Below are 17,225 nucleotides of genomic sequence, written 5' to 3'. Positions count from 1 at the left end.
CTCACACCCTCACACACCCTCACACACCCTCACTCACCCTCACACACCCTCACCCTCACACCCCCTCACTCACCCTCACACCCCCTCACTCACCCTCACCCTCACCCTCACACTCTCACACACCCACTCACCGTCACCCTCCCTCACCCTCACACCCAACACCCTCACACCACTCAGTGCTACAACACATATTGTGTTACAATAGGTGTCACATTTGCGAAAGATAAAACTATTGGCATTGTAAATAACAAAGCTATTAATTTCGCTATTTTCAAAACAAGCACATAAATAAAAAAAGTGTCCTTTACAATACCAATAGCTCAAACGTTCCTAATGCGAGACCTATTGCATTGCTGTGCTTCTCTCCCCTGCTGCACTCTCCTGCTCTCTAGAGATGTGGCCTAACGACCAGAGCTGCCATCTAAGTCACGTAAATACAAAACATGTTGCACTCAAATGCTATAGGTGTCACATTCGCGAAAGTTATAACTATTGGCAATGTAAATGACAAAGCTATCAATTTAGCTATTTTAAAAAGCAACAAATAAATAAAATATTTGTCATTTACAAGACCAATTGCTCCAACTTTTCTAATGCGAGACCTATTGCATTTCCAATGCTTGTTTGTTTTGAGAATCTGGTCACACTACAATAGTAGGCGGCTGATTCGCCCCCCATAATTGAGCGATATTACGCTTGGCGATAGCACATGCCAGCGTGACCCACACCTTTCCGTGAGACGTAAGATCAGTTGGTTCCCAGACATTCAAGAGACAATGACGTGCCTCCAACTCAAAGCCCACTCCCAACACCTTGTGCACCTTACCATGAACTGCGGCCCAATACCCCCGGATGAGGGTTCAGTCCCATAACATATGCATGAACGTTCCAGCCTCACCACATCCCCTTCTGCACTCACCACTTGCACCAAACCCATACGCAGCAATTGTGGACCGCTAACATAGCAGCGGTGGAGGACCTTCAATTGCACCAACCGGAGTCTCATTTGGACAGCAATGACCCTTGGAGAAGCCACCGCCTCCCTCCAACTTCATCGTCAAGGATCAGCCCGTCTGCAGTCCATTGGTCTCTAAGAGCCCCAAGGGGATCCTCCATGTGATTAACTAGATTTCTATAAATCAAGGAGATCGTTTTTGTCAGAATATGACCGTCCAACACCCGATCCTCCAACGGGGAAGCCTCCGGGGGTGTCACTCCCCGGGGAATACCAGCTAGCAGTGCGTGTCTAATCTGCAAGTAACAAAACCAGTCACTCCCCTGCAGTTGATACGGTTCCTGCAGAGTCTCAAACGTAAGGATCCTGTCTTTGCCCCACATATCTCCTACCCGGGAAATCCCAATGAGGTCCCATTAATCAAAAGCTTTAGACTTCCATAAACTACCCAGGCATTCAGCATTCCATAGTGGCGTAGCATAAGTTATCTTCCCATCCCATTTAAGGGAACGAGTAGCCTCATGCCAGACCTGAACAGCAACCGCCGTAGACCCGACCAGGGGAAAGCGCCCCGTCTGGCATACAATGCCCTGGAGAACTCTCCACCGGGTATCTGGCTGCGATCCATAGCATAGCCAGGATCAAGCGGCGATCCATAAATGGCATGTTTAACTGCGCCAGCTGAGACGCCCAATAATACTTCCGGATATTTGGTAAGCTTATCCCCCAGTCATACCACGGCAACGTCAGTTTAGTAAACACGATTCACGGCCTACCATCCCAAAAGAGTTGCCTCTGGAGAGACTCAATCTCCTTGAAATACGACGGGGGAACCAGGTCCATAGAGTTCTGGAGCGCGTACAAGAAAAGGGGAAGAGCCGTCATCTTAAACAGGACAGCGCGTCCCAGCAGGGAGAGCGGAAGCGACTTCCACTGCACCACATCCCTCCGGAGTCTGGCCAGTGGCGGCAACAGGTTATTGGTATACCTACTCTGGGGATCTAAGGACACAAAAATGCCAAGATACTTGAACCCTGCCGTTTCCAATCTAACCGTGCAGCCCGCAGGTATATCTGGGGGATCACCACTTAAGACAAAAAGGACCGACTTCGCCCAATTAATGGCGAAACCGGGATATCTTCCAAACACCACCAGGACGTCCAAAAACACTATCAGCGAAGTCCGAGGGGTGAACAAATATAGTAAAATGTCATCAGCGTAGAGTGATATCTTATCCTCCCACTCAGATGTCCACCTAAGCTCCCTAATCGATCCGTCCCAACGAATCCACGCCACAAGCGGCTCCAGCGCTAAGGCAAATAACAGCGGGGAGAGAGGACATCCCTGCCGGGTGCCCCTCCCCAAGGCAAAATAATCAGATCTATGATTATTTACTACGACCCGAGCTAGGGGGTCGGAATACAAAAGACGGACCCAGGAAGCAAACTCCGGACCAATGCCCAACTTGTTCAAGACGGCAAAGAGATAGGGCCACTCCACTCTATCAAATGCCATGGTGGCATCCAGGGACAACAAGACCGTCGGCTCGTGTATTTGTGAAGCACCGCCCAGGACCCCATGCAGTCTGCGCAAGTTAAGGGACATATTGCTGTGGGGCATAAAACCTGACTGATCCGGATGGATCAGTGTCGTGATGACCTTAACCAGCTGAGTCGCAAGCAGCTTTGATAAGACCTTCGGCTCATCATTCAATAAGGAGATCAGCCGGTATGAAGAACATTCCGTCTTCGGTTTGTCCTCCTTGTGCAGGACTATGATATTCACGACACGCTGATCGTAAGGAAGCTGGCCCCTCTCCCTGCTCTCGCTAAACATATCCTTAACAAAGGGAGCCAGTTTGTTTGCATTTACTTTATAAAGCGCTATGGGGAGCCCATTGGGGCCATAGACCTTTCAAGAGCGAACCCCTCTAATGGCCTGCGCCACTTCGTCATTCGTAAATTGAGAGTCTAGGTAATCCCTGTCCTCATCGGAGAGAGTGGGCATTGGAATATCTAGAATCATTTCTGCATTTTAGAACTCCGTGTACTTACAATTGGCCGCGTACAACTCAGTGTAGTAGCCAGCAAATTTGTCCACAATCTCCTGCGGGTCCGTTATTTTATCCGACCCGACGGGCTGCAGTACCGGTACCAACCGCGACGCCCATTCCCCCTTTTCTAGCCAGGCTATCAACTTCCCGGCCATATCTCCATGCTCGTACACCCTGCTCTGGGTGTCCGCCAGTTGTGTCTTCGCCCTATCACGAGCCAAGCTCCTATACTCATCTCTAAGGAGGCGCAGGCGGTGCAATCCCTCCGGGGTGGAGTCAAGCGACACCTCCCGTTCTAGCGCTAACAGATGTGCTTCCACTCTGTCAACCTCAGCAGGGCCCTCCCTCTTCTTCCCGGAAATAAACAATAGTAATTTCCCTCTGGGACAGTTTTGTAGGCTTCCCACAAGGAACTTTTGAGTCCACCGTACCGACGTTTTCTTGAAAATAACTATCAGCAACACGCTCAATCTCCTTTTTAGCTGCAGGGTCCCGCAACCGCCAAGCGCTAATAGGTGCAACTCTAGCCACGTCACGCCCGCCGAGGTCCAAACCAATCCAGACCGGCGAGTGATCCGAGACCCCCGTAGCCAAGTGCCACACCTCCCGGATCCAAACCGCCTGTGCCGCCGGCACCAAGACATAATCTATCCTGGAAAGGGACTTGTGTGCTGTCAAAACGTGTGTATATTGAGATTCACCAGGATTTTTAAGCCTCCACCCATCAATCAGACCAGTAGTTTCCACAAAGTCAGTCAACCATCTCCGGGACGGCAACAAAGCCAGAGCCGGACACCTATCAGCTTCACCATTCATAACTGCATTGAAATCACCGCCAACAACCAACACCCCAACAGGCAACGTCAAAAAACATCTTGCACAGGTCCTGAAAAGTATCGGTCTGAATGGCCGGTGGGACATAAACAGACAAAAAGGTCACAGTCCTCCCTTCCCATAGCCCCGAAATCCCAGCATATCTACCCCTATTATCGGTCCATGTGGCCTGGATGGCCAGCGGGAAGGAGTTGTTGACCAAAATCCCAACCCCTCTAGACTTAGTTGTGAAACCAGCATGAGCGACCAGTTTGTATCCCCCTCTGTGTAGTTCCATGCATCGCTTTGCCATGAGGTGAGTCTCCTGCAATAACACCACATCTGGGGAGTGCCTCCGGATCAACTGGCCAACCATTCCTCTCTTGATCTCATCCCCAAGCCCATTCACATTCCAACTCAGTGCAGAAATCCCAACCACCCTTTTAACGGAGGACATCACAATACCAAGACGTTACAGAATCGACTGACGGCACCCAGTGCAAAAAAAAACAACATATAGTAAAACGAAAACAAACCCCGAAAACCCCCCCATCCTCCCTCCCTGTAAATGTAAATGTATTGCGACTTATATAGCGCACGTATCACCCGAAGGCATCAAGGCGCTTGCCTTGGGAACCCGTCCTGGCTTTTTCCCTGTGAGATAACCCCTACTGGGCATCCCCAAGGTGAAGGCCAGGCATCCCGCAGCGGGTGGGCCGCCGTAGTGGAGATTAAGCAAGCTGTTGCCCAGAGTTGCAGCGTGGGACCCCATGATTAGAGTAGGCACTGAGGCGAGAATTATCGAGTCCGTGGACATTATTGGGCTCAGGACCCTGCCGCGTCGGGAATTGAACCCTGGTCCCAGGCCAGACCTCTGCATCAGGGTCTGCCGCTCTAAACAGTGAGCCACACTCCCCACTCCTGCACCCCTGCATACAGCTTACGCTCATCCCCAACTAGCAGTGTTCCTGTCGCCCCCAGCTAATCTACAAAAATCTAAAAGTAGAAAACAGAGGAGGGATTACGAGCAGGCCCACCATCGCCCCCTCCCCAAACTCTTTGTGGATATACCCGCACCATAAAGCATCCCCAAATCAATATAAGCACAGATCTGCAGGAACTCCTATCGCTAGCCCCCGCTGAAACGTTCCCCGAAACAACTATCTACAGCCCCCAGATGACCTCACGCTAAACCAAGTCATTGTTCATCGGCTTCCCCCTGATCGCGGGACTCCCGGTCCGGCCACTGAACACTATCCAACCAGTCCGCAGCCACATCAAGATTATCAGAGAACCAGGCCTTCCCATCAAGTTCCACTCAAAGGCGGGCAGGAAACATCATGGCGTACCTCATGCCTTTGTCTCTCAGTTTCTTCTTGATCGATAAGAACCTCTGCCTTTGCTTCTGCACCGCCTGAGTAAAGTCCGGAAAGAACAGAAGCGTCGCATTTCCGAATTCCAGGGGATCCGCTGCACGAGCCGCTTGCAGGATAGCATCCAGGTCACGAAAGTTAAGGACTCAAGCAATGATCGGTCTTGGGTTCGCCCCAACCCGAGGCCTGCCACCCAGTACCCTGTGGGCACGTTCCACCATAAAAAACTTACTGAGGCCCTTAGGTTTAAGATGATTGAGGATGAGGTTCTCCATAAACAGATCCGTTGCCTGCCTCTCCGCCTTCTCCGGCACTCTCAGGATGCGAACATTGTTGCGTCGAGCCCGCCCTTTGTATTCATCAAGCCGACGATCAGTAGACTCCCTAGAGGACCTAAGATCACGCACCTCCTGCTGCAGCTGGTTCACATCATCAATAAGGCTTGTTGTTTTGACTTCCAGCGATTTAACTTTCTCGTTCGCCTTCGAAAGGTCTGCCCTGATCAGCCCCATTTCTATTGAAACAGTGTCCAGCTTGTTATTAGGAGTCTCCATCGTCTGGCCCAGGGACGTCCGGACCCCAGTGATAGCCGCCATGAGGTCTTTTAATGTCGGTTCCTCCCCCGCGGAACGATCGTCGGAGCCTCCGCCCGGACCCTTCAGAGCCAATCTTGCGGCAGTATTTTGCAATATCTGGAGCCTAGAGAAAAGTTCTTCATGGAACATTTTGTTTTGCACCATATACCTACGTATCTACGATAGGGTGTTTACACCATCATTGACTAGCATTGAGCTTTATGTTATTTACCTTGTACCTGTGTATCTAAGACACTTACCTTGTAAAGCGCTCTGATACCCGCAAGGGTCTTGTTCACGGTATATAAAACTTTCTAAATAAATAAATAAATGAATGTGTTCTATTTATGTGACTTAGATGTATTGCTATTACAAATAACATGGGCTTCTAATTTTTTTAATACTTAATACTTAAATAAAAGTTATTGAAATTAGTAGCTTTGTCATTTACAATGCCAATAGTTTTAACTTTTGCAAATGTGACACCTGTAGCATTTGTAATGCAATATGTGTTGTATTTACGTGACTTACATGTATTGATATTACAAATAACAATGGCTTTTAATTGTTTTTAATAATTAATACTTAAATAAAAGTTATTGTAATTTATAATGGCAATAGCTTAAACTTTTGTAAATAACTTTTGTGAAGATTATGTTGAGTGTATTTTATTGTGATGAAAATCCAAGAACAGAAGTGAAATATTTACATCTCTTTGTGACATTTGTAATAAAGATTGAAACTTTGAGAGAACATATTTGAACCAGTTGTTGTTGAATGGTTGCACAGATTGATGCTGTGGTGGCACTGAGTGATGTTGTGGTGGCGCTGAGTGATGTTGTGGTTGCAACGAGTGATGCTGTCGTGTTCAGTGATGCTGTGGAAGCCCATACTGATGTTGTGGTACCCCTGAGTGATGCTATAGAGTGAGTGCGATATATAGATAGAGTGAGGGCGATAGATAGAAAGAGTGAGGGCGATAGATAGAAAGAGTGAGGGCGATAGATAGACAGAGTGAGGGCGATAGATAGACAGAGTGAGGGCGATAGATAGAGTTAGGGCGATAGATAGAGTGAAGGCTGTGAGAAGTTGGCCTGATATATGATGCTCACTAGTTCTAGTGATCACCTTGTATCAGTCCAAACAACCCTTATGGTGATTGGTTGTAAAGTCAACCTTATAGACCAGCTATCCTAGTAGCGTGGACAAAAGCAGTCTTTAGGCTAAACTCTTTATGGCATGTGAAGCCAGCTGTTTTACCACATATAACCCCTTGAATACCAAATGAAAGGACACCACACAGGTTGTTATGAAAATAAACAGTTATTTATTAACTAACATACACCTCTGAACTCTTTATGAGGTCAGAGGGCTAAGCACATGACATTACTTAAAAGGAAATACGAGTTCGCACAATATTTACAAGTGCGCCTTAGGGGCGCGACAAACAATATACTCAAAACAATGGAATGCGAGGAAGAAAAGTACTGTAAGGAGATCCAGAGGCTGGAGGATCGCTGGGACTACGCTACAAACTAGGTAAGTAAGGAGCAGGAGGCCCACGGGACTCACGTGCAGAGTGGGAACTCTCACGCGGGATGCATACCAAGGTCTATGGATCTTACAGTTTAGAATGTTACGGATTCCGGACGAACCCGGCTGGATGGAGGGAAAACAACAGTGGACCTGGACACTAGGATAGTGGACACAGGCTTCAGCACCGAGAAGCTTTAGTTACCTAACGCAGAGGCTGCGGGTGCATAGGGCTGAAGTTGCGTCGAGTTTGCTGTGTTGTCCCCGGTGATGCCTGAAACAAGAAGTTGCTGGCAGGCAGCCAGATGGAGGAGTCCGGTGGTTCCAAGGATGGAACTGGAAGGAAGAAGTCCTGAAAAGGAAGGGGACAGAGTCTCGGTCACTAGCCAGTGACGGTGCTGGAACCAGGAGGGAACCAGATGCTGTTGCCGCAATCAGGTGGAAGAAGGGTCGCTTCTCTCTGTAGCTGCGTGGACCAGGAGCTGCTCTCCTCGACCAGGCTGGAGGCACGAGCTGTCCCACGTAATCTGCTGCTGTTGGCGGTGTCGAATCGTCGATCTGGACAACAGGCCTTGGCTAATGCAAGCCATGCGGTGACACAAAGATGGCGTCTGGTGCGGACCAGGAGGGTCAGGGGTGCTTACCCTTTACAAGGAAGCAAGGGCCAGTCTGGGGGACCAGACTAGCAGTGATGGATTCTTCAGGTTGTCGTCTCGGAGGTCACAAGCCAGCCGGCAAGTGACCAGACAACAGGACAAGCAGCAACCAGGCAAAAGGGCCCCACGCAGATCTGGTGGATGCTGGGGGGCTGGTCTTTGGTGCAGAAGCTGCATCGGTGTAGGGCTTCTCAGGCCCTGATGCACTTACTCGAGGATCCCTCGGCGGTCGTGCTGGAAGTGCTGTGCAGGTTTCTCAATATGGCCGTCTCCACGTTGCTCGTCGCACCCACGGGTCCCAGCTGTGCTGTGGATGTGGGTAGAGGTCAGAGAGGTCTGGGGGTCCGGGTCTTGTCGAGCTGGGTCGTCGGATTCCGGGATGGAAGGACTCTGCAGCAAACCGCATAGGAGCTTGATGGTGCCCGCAAAGCAAGATGGTCACTCCCTGACCATAGGGGAGATTCTTCAGTCTTCTGATGTTCAGGAGGTCGAAGGTCAAGAGTTTCTTCGTGGAAGTTGTCAAGAGTAATCTGATTTGGAATGGGACCAGCTCCTACCTTTATTCAGCTAAAGGGGGCTGCACTCGACTAGGTCCCTCTTCTGGGTGGGACCAGGAAGGGGGATGGTTACACCCCCTTTCCTTTGTCCGGTCTTGCGCCAGCTCTGGGGCTGGAGTGCCCCAGGAACTGGTTTGGACCGGTGTATGCACAGGGCACCTTGTGTGCCCCAGGCATGTCTCATTCCTTTGAGTACTGTCCTACCTAATACACAAAATCCTGTCTGGGGTGGTGCTAGCACCTCCCAAGGCAGGAAACCCTTTGTCCGAGCCTCCCTCGCTGGAAGGACTCCCAGCAGCAGGAGGTCAGACTTGTGTCTGTGGTGGCAGCATCCATTTTCGGATGCTGAGACTCGAGTTAACTTTAACCGCGGTTCGCAGTTACATACATGTCGTGTCCCTCTAGAAGGGTGGAATGCTAACCCCGTCGCCAGAATTGGTGAGGGGTTAGTATTCCAATTCGTATGACACCTTACTCGACATGTTTTGATAATGCAATGCCAAAGTTAGCATTTGACCGCGAGGTTCTTAATGCACTTAAGAGTATATGGTATAGCGTTATCATGGAACAGCTATTAGGACTTGGTTCCGCAAGCTGCAAACGGGCTCAGCTCATGCCAGAGCACCATCTCACATAATTCCAAGCACTCTGCCTTCAGGATTGATAAGGCCTGCCATAGGAGTGACTGATAGGAATATATGTGTCCATTTTAGGTTTAGATATAGGGATACTATACCTAAAGCAAAGGGTGATTACACCGCCTTTGTCCCAGCTGTCGTGCAGTCAGTTGTGTCAGATTTGGATGGTCAGCCAGGGGTGGCATAATACATGCTGCAGCCCCTGATAGGCCCTGGGTACACCTATGCCCTGGATACCTAAGGTATGCTGTACAGGGACTGATAAGGTGGCCCAGTACCAATTGGTAAATGCACCTAAGGTACATGTTTGTCAATTTAGAGAGAGAACAGCTAGGCTGTGGGTCTGATTAGCAGGCCCACAGCCAGGGAAAGTCATAAACCAGTGAAGCAAAAAGCAAAAATCGGGGGTGACCATAGGATTGCAGACCCCACTCTCCTACAAAGGCGATAGAGTGAGGGGGATAGATAGATAGAGTGAGGGGGATAGATAGAAAGAGTGAGGGCGATAGATAGAGTGAGGGCTATAGATATTGTGAGGGCGATAGACAGAGTGAGTGGGATAGATAGATGGAGTGAGGGCGATAGATGGATAGATAGCGTGAGGGCGATAGATAGAGTGAGGGTGATAGATAGATAGAGTGAGGGTGATAGATAGAGTGAGGGTGATAGATAGATAGAATGAGGGCGATAGATAGAATAAGGACGATAGATAGAGTGAGGGCGATAGATAGAGTGAGGGCGATAGATAGAGGGCGCTAGAGTGAGGGCAATAGATGGATGTTATGTTATGTTATGTTATGTTATGTTATGTTATGTTATGCTAGTGATATTTATAGAGCGCACTGCTGCCCAAGGGCTTCCTGGCACTATGTAAGATATCCTCCTATGGCCTAATCACAGGGTTAAATAGCCACATTTTCAGGGCCTTCCTAAAGGCAAGCAGCTCTGTGATGCCTCTGATAGTGATGCCTAGATAAAATGAGGGCAATAGATAGATAAAGTGAGGGCAATAGATAGATTGAGTGAGGGCAATAGATAGAGTGAGGGCGATAGATAGATAGAGTGAGGGTGATAGATAGCTAGAGGGCGATAGATAGATAGAGTGAGGGCGATAGACAGAGTGAGGGCGATAGATAGAGTGAGGCCGATAGAGGGAGGGCAATGGATAGAGTGTGGGAGATAGATAGATAGAGTGAGGGGGAACTGCCAAGCCATGTCTTCCCTGGACTGGAAACAAGAATCCTGGGCTAGCACAAAGTATGAGAGTCCCACTCTTCATAACCCATACTAGTTTGTGCACACACCTAACACTGCAAGTTTCTGTACTTCGGTGTCCTGACAAGTCTGATTGGCTAACCTAGAAAGAAAATCTTAGTTGTGCAGATGTCAAGACACATTGCGAGTTGCTACACTGTAGGAGATGTATTTCACACAGTACAAATCAAGTTTTGCATTTTTACTGCTAATAGCCTCAAAAGGTAAGTCAATATATTTTCAATTGTGGCGCATAGCAGAGTTCATACTGTGCGCAGCCGAAGATCAAGTGTGCAAACAGAGCCTCACTCTCAGAGCATGTCCAGCGAAAAAGCAAAAGGAGTGACCGTGGGGAGCCAGACACAGATAGCAGGAGAAGAGTGTGGAGGGCTGAACAAGCAGACAGAAGGAATCAAGAGTCACACAGTAGTGAAAGAAAACACAAACCACCGAGGCGGGTGCGGGGTGTTTAAGTGCAACAACCTGTTGAGCATACACAGGCAATGGCGCGCGAAAGGATGAGCATAGAAAGGGGATGAATGAACAGTATGTGAGAAGTTGGCCTGGTATATGATGTTCACTATTCTAGTGAGCACCTTGCACCAGTCCAAACAACCCTTATGGTGATGGTTGTAAAGTCAACCTTATAGACCAGCTATCCTAGTGGTAGCATGGACAAAGCAGTCTTAGGTCTTAGGCTAAACTCAAGAGGGCATGTGAAGCCAGCTGTTTTACCATATGTAACCCCTTTAATACCAAATGAAAGGACACCACACAGGATATATATATAAAACATATATGTTATTTATTACTAGACCAACCCTCTGAACTCTTTATGAGGTCAGAGGCACAAGCACAATACAAGATATTCAATTAAAATACAATAAGTTGCACAAAGTACAGTAGGGCCCTAGGGGCATGCTAAACCATATACTAAAGTAGTGGTATAAGGACCACTACACGGAAAGTGAATAGGCCTAGGGAATCGCTGGGGCTATGCTGAGCTACCAAGAGTTAGGAAGCAGGAGAGCCACGGGATGCGTGTGCAGTATCTAAACACACACGCACGTTACCATGGAGAATGAATGGGAACGTAAAAGAAGAAAACTAGTTATTTTAGGGCACTTCTAACTGGACTTGGTGAAAGTTACTTAAAATCTAGACAGTTGGATAGTCAATACCCACAGGAGCATCGAAGTACTCGCGTTATCTCACCCACAGGAAGCGGGTGCGTAGGTGTCAAAGTGTGTTGGGTTTCGTCGACGAATCCTATGGAGCCTGGAAGAAAGATGCTGCAGGCGACCAGGAGAGAAGTGTCCGGGTGGATCCAAGGGTGGATCGAAGATGAAGAGGACCTGAAAGCAGAGGGGACAGACAATAAACCATATACTAAAATAGTGGTATAAGGGAGCGGCAGCCTTTGAAGTCTGATGCCGAGGCACAGACAAATGGTGGTGTGCTATTTGCACGTGGGGGGCGGGGGAGCAGCAGCCTTTGAAGTCTGATGCCGAGGCACAGACAAATGGTGGTTTGTTATGTGGCTGGCGATGGCGTGCACGCGCATAGATCAAGGGTGGGAGGGAACGAGCATATGGGGTGTGAGCGATAACGCAAGTAAGAGGGGAAGCTGGAAGTGAGGCCGAGCACACGCCGGCGTAAGCAGTCTGCTGCTTTCAAGTCGATGCCAGATTCCAGCTTCGCGCTTAAATGCCTCACATGCACTGGCCATAAACCGCATTCCAAGGTCTTTGGTAGACTTTACTTTTCCCCTTACTATAATCTCGCCAGCAATGCATAAGCGCATTGGCTCAGCGAGACCTAAAAACTGCCGGTGCTCAGTACCAATCAGACACGGCCCACTTAAACCCTGGCCACAGCTTGTTTTGTATTTGCAGCTCACTATGCCCGCTTTCACTTTTAGACGGCCATCTTGTTTTTGGCAGGCACGGGTAGACTCAATGATTTACCCAGAATCACGGGATGCCGCCGCCAAGGCTCAAACCCAGTTCCCCAGCTCCAACGTCGGCAGCTTTAGCCATAAGGCCATATCCTCTCCCTATTGCATTTTCAATGCTTGTTTTATCATGGCAACAGCAGTCCCTTTCCGATTGCTACTGGCTTATGGTATAAAGTGGTAACAGTAACACCCCGCCCAGCAGCAGCATTTTGCACGCCTTTCATCTGAAACATTTCCTTAAAAAGAAAGCAGGGGTCGCCGTTCATAGCCACTCGATCGATCACCCAGATCAGCTTCTTCGGGACTGACGTCACGGCATCAATAGCGTGTTATACCAGATCCATGTTACAACCAATAAAAAGCAAGAAGCGCCCTCTGCAGGGGGTTTGGGTTGTGGAGTGAGAACCTTTCTTAAACAAGTTTGGAGGGAATACGCCCCAAGGCAGCCTGGGGGGTTTCCACTGTACCCCAGAGCGGATGTGTCACTTTCCTGCAGGTGTAAACCCCCCACAGTGCAGCAGCCACGGGGAAGTCCCACTCGCCACTGTGGCCAGTGCACCCCGGGCCTCTATTCTGGGGGGACCCCTCCCCTGTTAATAGCAGGCAGAGGTGGCTAATTGTTTCACTCTGTAGCTATCACAATGGACATTAACAGCAGGAAACAACACCCAGCCCAGGCGGTTCACAGCACATCTGTCTCGAGCAATGGATGCCTCGACTCTGCCCTTCCCCTGGGCCAGGCCTTACTGGCACTGGGGTCAAGTTTACAGCCCCCACTGGCTAGGGAGATGCGTGTCTCGTGTTCCTCCATCGGTTGAAGGGTTTCTTGATGGACGCTGTGTTCCTGTTCTTGGAATGTTTGTGTATTTATGACAAGGATGAGGCGTAACGGCCACAGTTGCCGACTACGGGAGCTGGGGAACCAGGCTCGAGTCTCGGTGTTGGCTCGGCATCCTGTGATTCTGGGCAAATCACTGAACCTCACTGTACCTCCCAAAAATGAATGCGTCCTCCGGTGAGGTATCTGGTGCTCATGTAAAAGGCTCCAATATCTTGGGTCGAGTTCGCGCTATATCAAACTGCAACAACAAAGGTCAGGCGCCTAGATGTAATGACTGGTCACTCCACACAACACTTTCCGCGTGTCTCACACCTCATGTGCACGAGGTTCCCTCTGCACCTCCAAGCAACCTACTTTCATGTATCCCGAGAATTGCTGTATCTGATTTATGTTGTTGTATCTTGTGTCTGGTGGCTGTATCTGCTTTATGTTGCTTGTATCTTGTGTCTGGTAGCTGTATCTGCTTTATGTTGCTTGTATCTGGTGTCTGGTGGCTGTATCTGCATTATGTTGGTTGCATCTTGTGTATGGTGGCTGTATCAAGAGTATAATTGCTGAATCTAATTTATGTTGGTTGTATCTTGTGTATGGTGGCTGTATCTGCTTTATGTTGCTTGTATCTTTTGTCTGGTGCCTGTATCTGCGTTATGTTGCTTGTATCTTGTGTCTGGTGGCTGTATCTGCTTTATGTTGCTTGTGTCTGGTGGCTGTTTCTGCTTTATGTTGCTTGCATCTTGTGTCTGGTGGCTGTATCTGCTTTATGTTGCTTGCATCTCGTGTCTGGTGGCTGTATCTGCTTTATGTTGCTTGTGTCTGGTGGCTGTATCTGCTTTATGTTGCTTGTATCTTGTGTATGGTGGCTGTTTCTGCTTTATGTTGCTTGTATCTCGTTTCTGGTGGCTGTTTCTGCTTTATGTTGCTTGCATCTTGTGTCTGGTGGCTGTATCTGCTTTATGTCGCTTGTATCTTGTGTCTGGTGGCTGTATCTGCTTTATGTTGCTTGTATCTTGTGTCTGGGGGCTTTACCTGCTTTATGTTGCTTGTATCTCGTGTCTGGTGGCTGTATCTGCTTTATGTTGCTTGTGTCTTGTGTATGGTGGCTGTAACGAGGAGAAATATCTTTATTTCTACTTGTTTTTAACTTTCCATGTGTGTTGCATTCTGCAGCTCACCTAGAAAGAGGAGAATGCCTCTATGGATTGTTTATTTGCTGGAAGGTGCTCCTTCCTGCAACAAAACTATCCTGCTGTAACAGAGGCAGTGGTGCACCGTGGGTCAAGGGTGCCAGCGTTGACACTAGGCTGCAGAAACGGTGCCAGCGCAGAGAGAAAGGAAAACAATGCACCGTATTGGATAAATGCGGGCGTTCCTGCCCTTTTCCAGTGGCGCAGGACGGCGCAGGAATGTTTTTTGCTGCCCTGTTTGGTGCCACCATTCCCATATATAAGCCCATCCGTTTAGAGGCCTCTCGGTGTAGAGACTAACCCCCCTCCTTGTGTCCCCTGCAGGCTGGGTCTAAACTGGGGTGGCAAGGTGCGCAAAAAAAAAAACGATGGATTGAACCCAGCCCTCTTGACTGGGGGTGAATGTTTGATTTGCTTTGCATTCCGTCCATCATCTGTGTGTCTTTTCCTTTCTCACCCTGCAGGGAAGGAGCACGCCCAGTACAGCCTGCACAACGCCCACCTGCGCCTGCCTTGGGTGCTGGGCCTCGCCACCCACCCGCACACCCTCCAGGCCATCACCGCTGTGCTGGGGCCCCACGTGGTCCTGCTGAACTCCAGGTTCATCTGTAAATACCCGGCCTCCGACGTGCCCCACCGAGGGAACAGCGCCCCCTACGTGGCCTGGCACCAGGACATCAAGTAAGTCAGACTGCGGGTGCTAGCTCCAGGGTGGGGGAGGGGGGGGGCTCAGCAGGGGTCATGTGTCTGTTTGTACTTCAAGGATAAGGCCAAAGGATGGCATTCCTGCCCCCTCAGCCTGGTGAGGTCTGATTAACAGGCTACCTGGTGGGCACCATGTGGTGTTAAATACACAGGGCGGTGCGGGGTGCACACACAGCATAGATTACAGCATCTTTTATCTAGGCAGTACATGACGGCATAAGGCTGGCTGCACTACCAGACACACATCACCCTGTATCATCCTGTGCCCTCATGTGCCATCATGTGGCTTATTATGCCCTCATGCACCATCCTGTGCCATCATCTGCCATCCTGTCCCTCCATGTGTTATCCTATGCCCTTTGTATGCCATCCTGTGCCATCATGTGCTAACCTGTGCCCTCATGTGTCACCCTCTGCCCTCATGTGCTATTGTGTGTCCTCTTGTGCCATTCTGTGCCATCATATGCCATCCTGTGCCCTCATGTGTCAAAATGTGCCATCCATGCCTTGATGTGCCATACTGTGCTCTCATGTATTATCCTGTACCATCATGTTTCATCCTGTGCCCTCATGTACCATCCCGTACCCTCATGTGCTATCCTTTGCCCTCATGTGCCATACTGTTCTCTCATGGGTTATTCTGTATCATCATGTGCCATCCTGTGCCATCCTATACATTTATGTGTCATCCTGAGCCCTCATGTGCTATGATGTGACCTCATGTGCCATCCTGTCATGTGCCATCCTGTGCCCTCATGTGCCATCCTCTTGCCCTGGGGTCTGCCGATGTTTGGCTGACAGTGTCCTCCTCCTTTTACTTCCAGGTATTGGGGCTTCGAGGGGGGCCCGGTGGCCTCAGTGTGGCTTGCCCTGGATGACGTAGACGCAGAGAATGGTGTCCTGTAGGTTATTCCAGGTATGGATAAGCTCCCATAGTCAATGCATGCATCACAACAGTCTGGAGCTGTAACACTGATTGGCTAAGAATGGGGGATGGGCTAATACTCTACTGGTGAGCCCCAATGTAATCAGATAAGAAATCTAGGACAGGGCTCCACAGCATTGGAGATAGATAGGCCATCTCTTTACCTTGAGCCCCAGTGTCGTGACATAGGGATCTGGGACAGGACTATACAGCAGGGGAGGCCATCAGTTAACCAAGGAGCCTCAATGTCGCGACATAGGGATGTGGGAGAGAGTTACACAGAATGGAAGACGGTGCATTCATTCACAATGAGTCAGAGTCCAGACAAGCAGGGGTGCAGCAGGCTAATATTGTTGAAGCCCTTGGTCCTTGACTCAGTGGTGTTGACAAATTGTCTACTTCTCTATCGGAGTCCACTGCTGTCCTGACACAGGGATGTTGTCTTTGTACAGAAAGTCTGGTGATAGAACGCGGGCTCCACACAGGTCCTGGCGCCCTCAGCACCATTTGTGTCACAACTATATCTCAGGATGGAGCAAGTCCATGCTGCTATGTATGAACGCCCCAGTGTGATCAGAGGGATCCGTGCCAGGGTCGGATTGGTAAGGGGGCTCTTGGGCCATGGGCGATGGGCTGGTATCTGAGTTGCAGCTGTGGGCCGCTTTTTTGGGCAGCGTGGTGGCCGATATGGGATGACTATGCTGCTCCACCCAGTGGGGGCCTGAGCAGCCTTTGCGGAGGCAGATGGACCTCCGTTACCCCCCTTTTACCAAGGGGGCGGAGGTATCATTCCCAGTCTCCGGCTGGCCCCGCCCATTAATGTATGCAGATTGAGCAGGGGCAGGGGGGCTGAGATTAAGTGGCCTCACTTATATTCAGGTGTGGTTCACCAGTGTAAACTATTCCAACAACACAGAGTCCTAGCAACAATCATCGCATTTTTTAAAATCTTAGTAAAGTTATGATAAAACACACCTCACTTATAGAAATCCCCCAACTTCTTTTTATAACACGTAAAACACTGAAGCAATGTTTTAAATAAAGACAGGTGCAGATTTACAAGTCAATTGCGTCACATTTACGCCGTTGTTGCGTCACTTCTGTGACTCAGCGGCGGCGTAAACCATGCACCACGTTGCAACTTATTTACAACCTGACGCACCTAGTGAGATGCGTCAGGTTGTGAAGCCCTGCACCACATTAAAC

The sequence above is a fragment of the Lissotriton vulgaris genome, chromosome 10 (assembly GCF_964263255.1).
Source record: "Lissotriton vulgaris chromosome 10, aLisVul1.2, whole genome shotgun sequence".
In the NCBI taxonomy this organism is placed as follows: Eukaryota; Metazoa; Chordata; class Amphibia; order Caudata; family Salamandridae; genus Lissotriton; species Lissotriton vulgaris.
Note: the sequence above shows the minus strand (reverse complement) of the source record.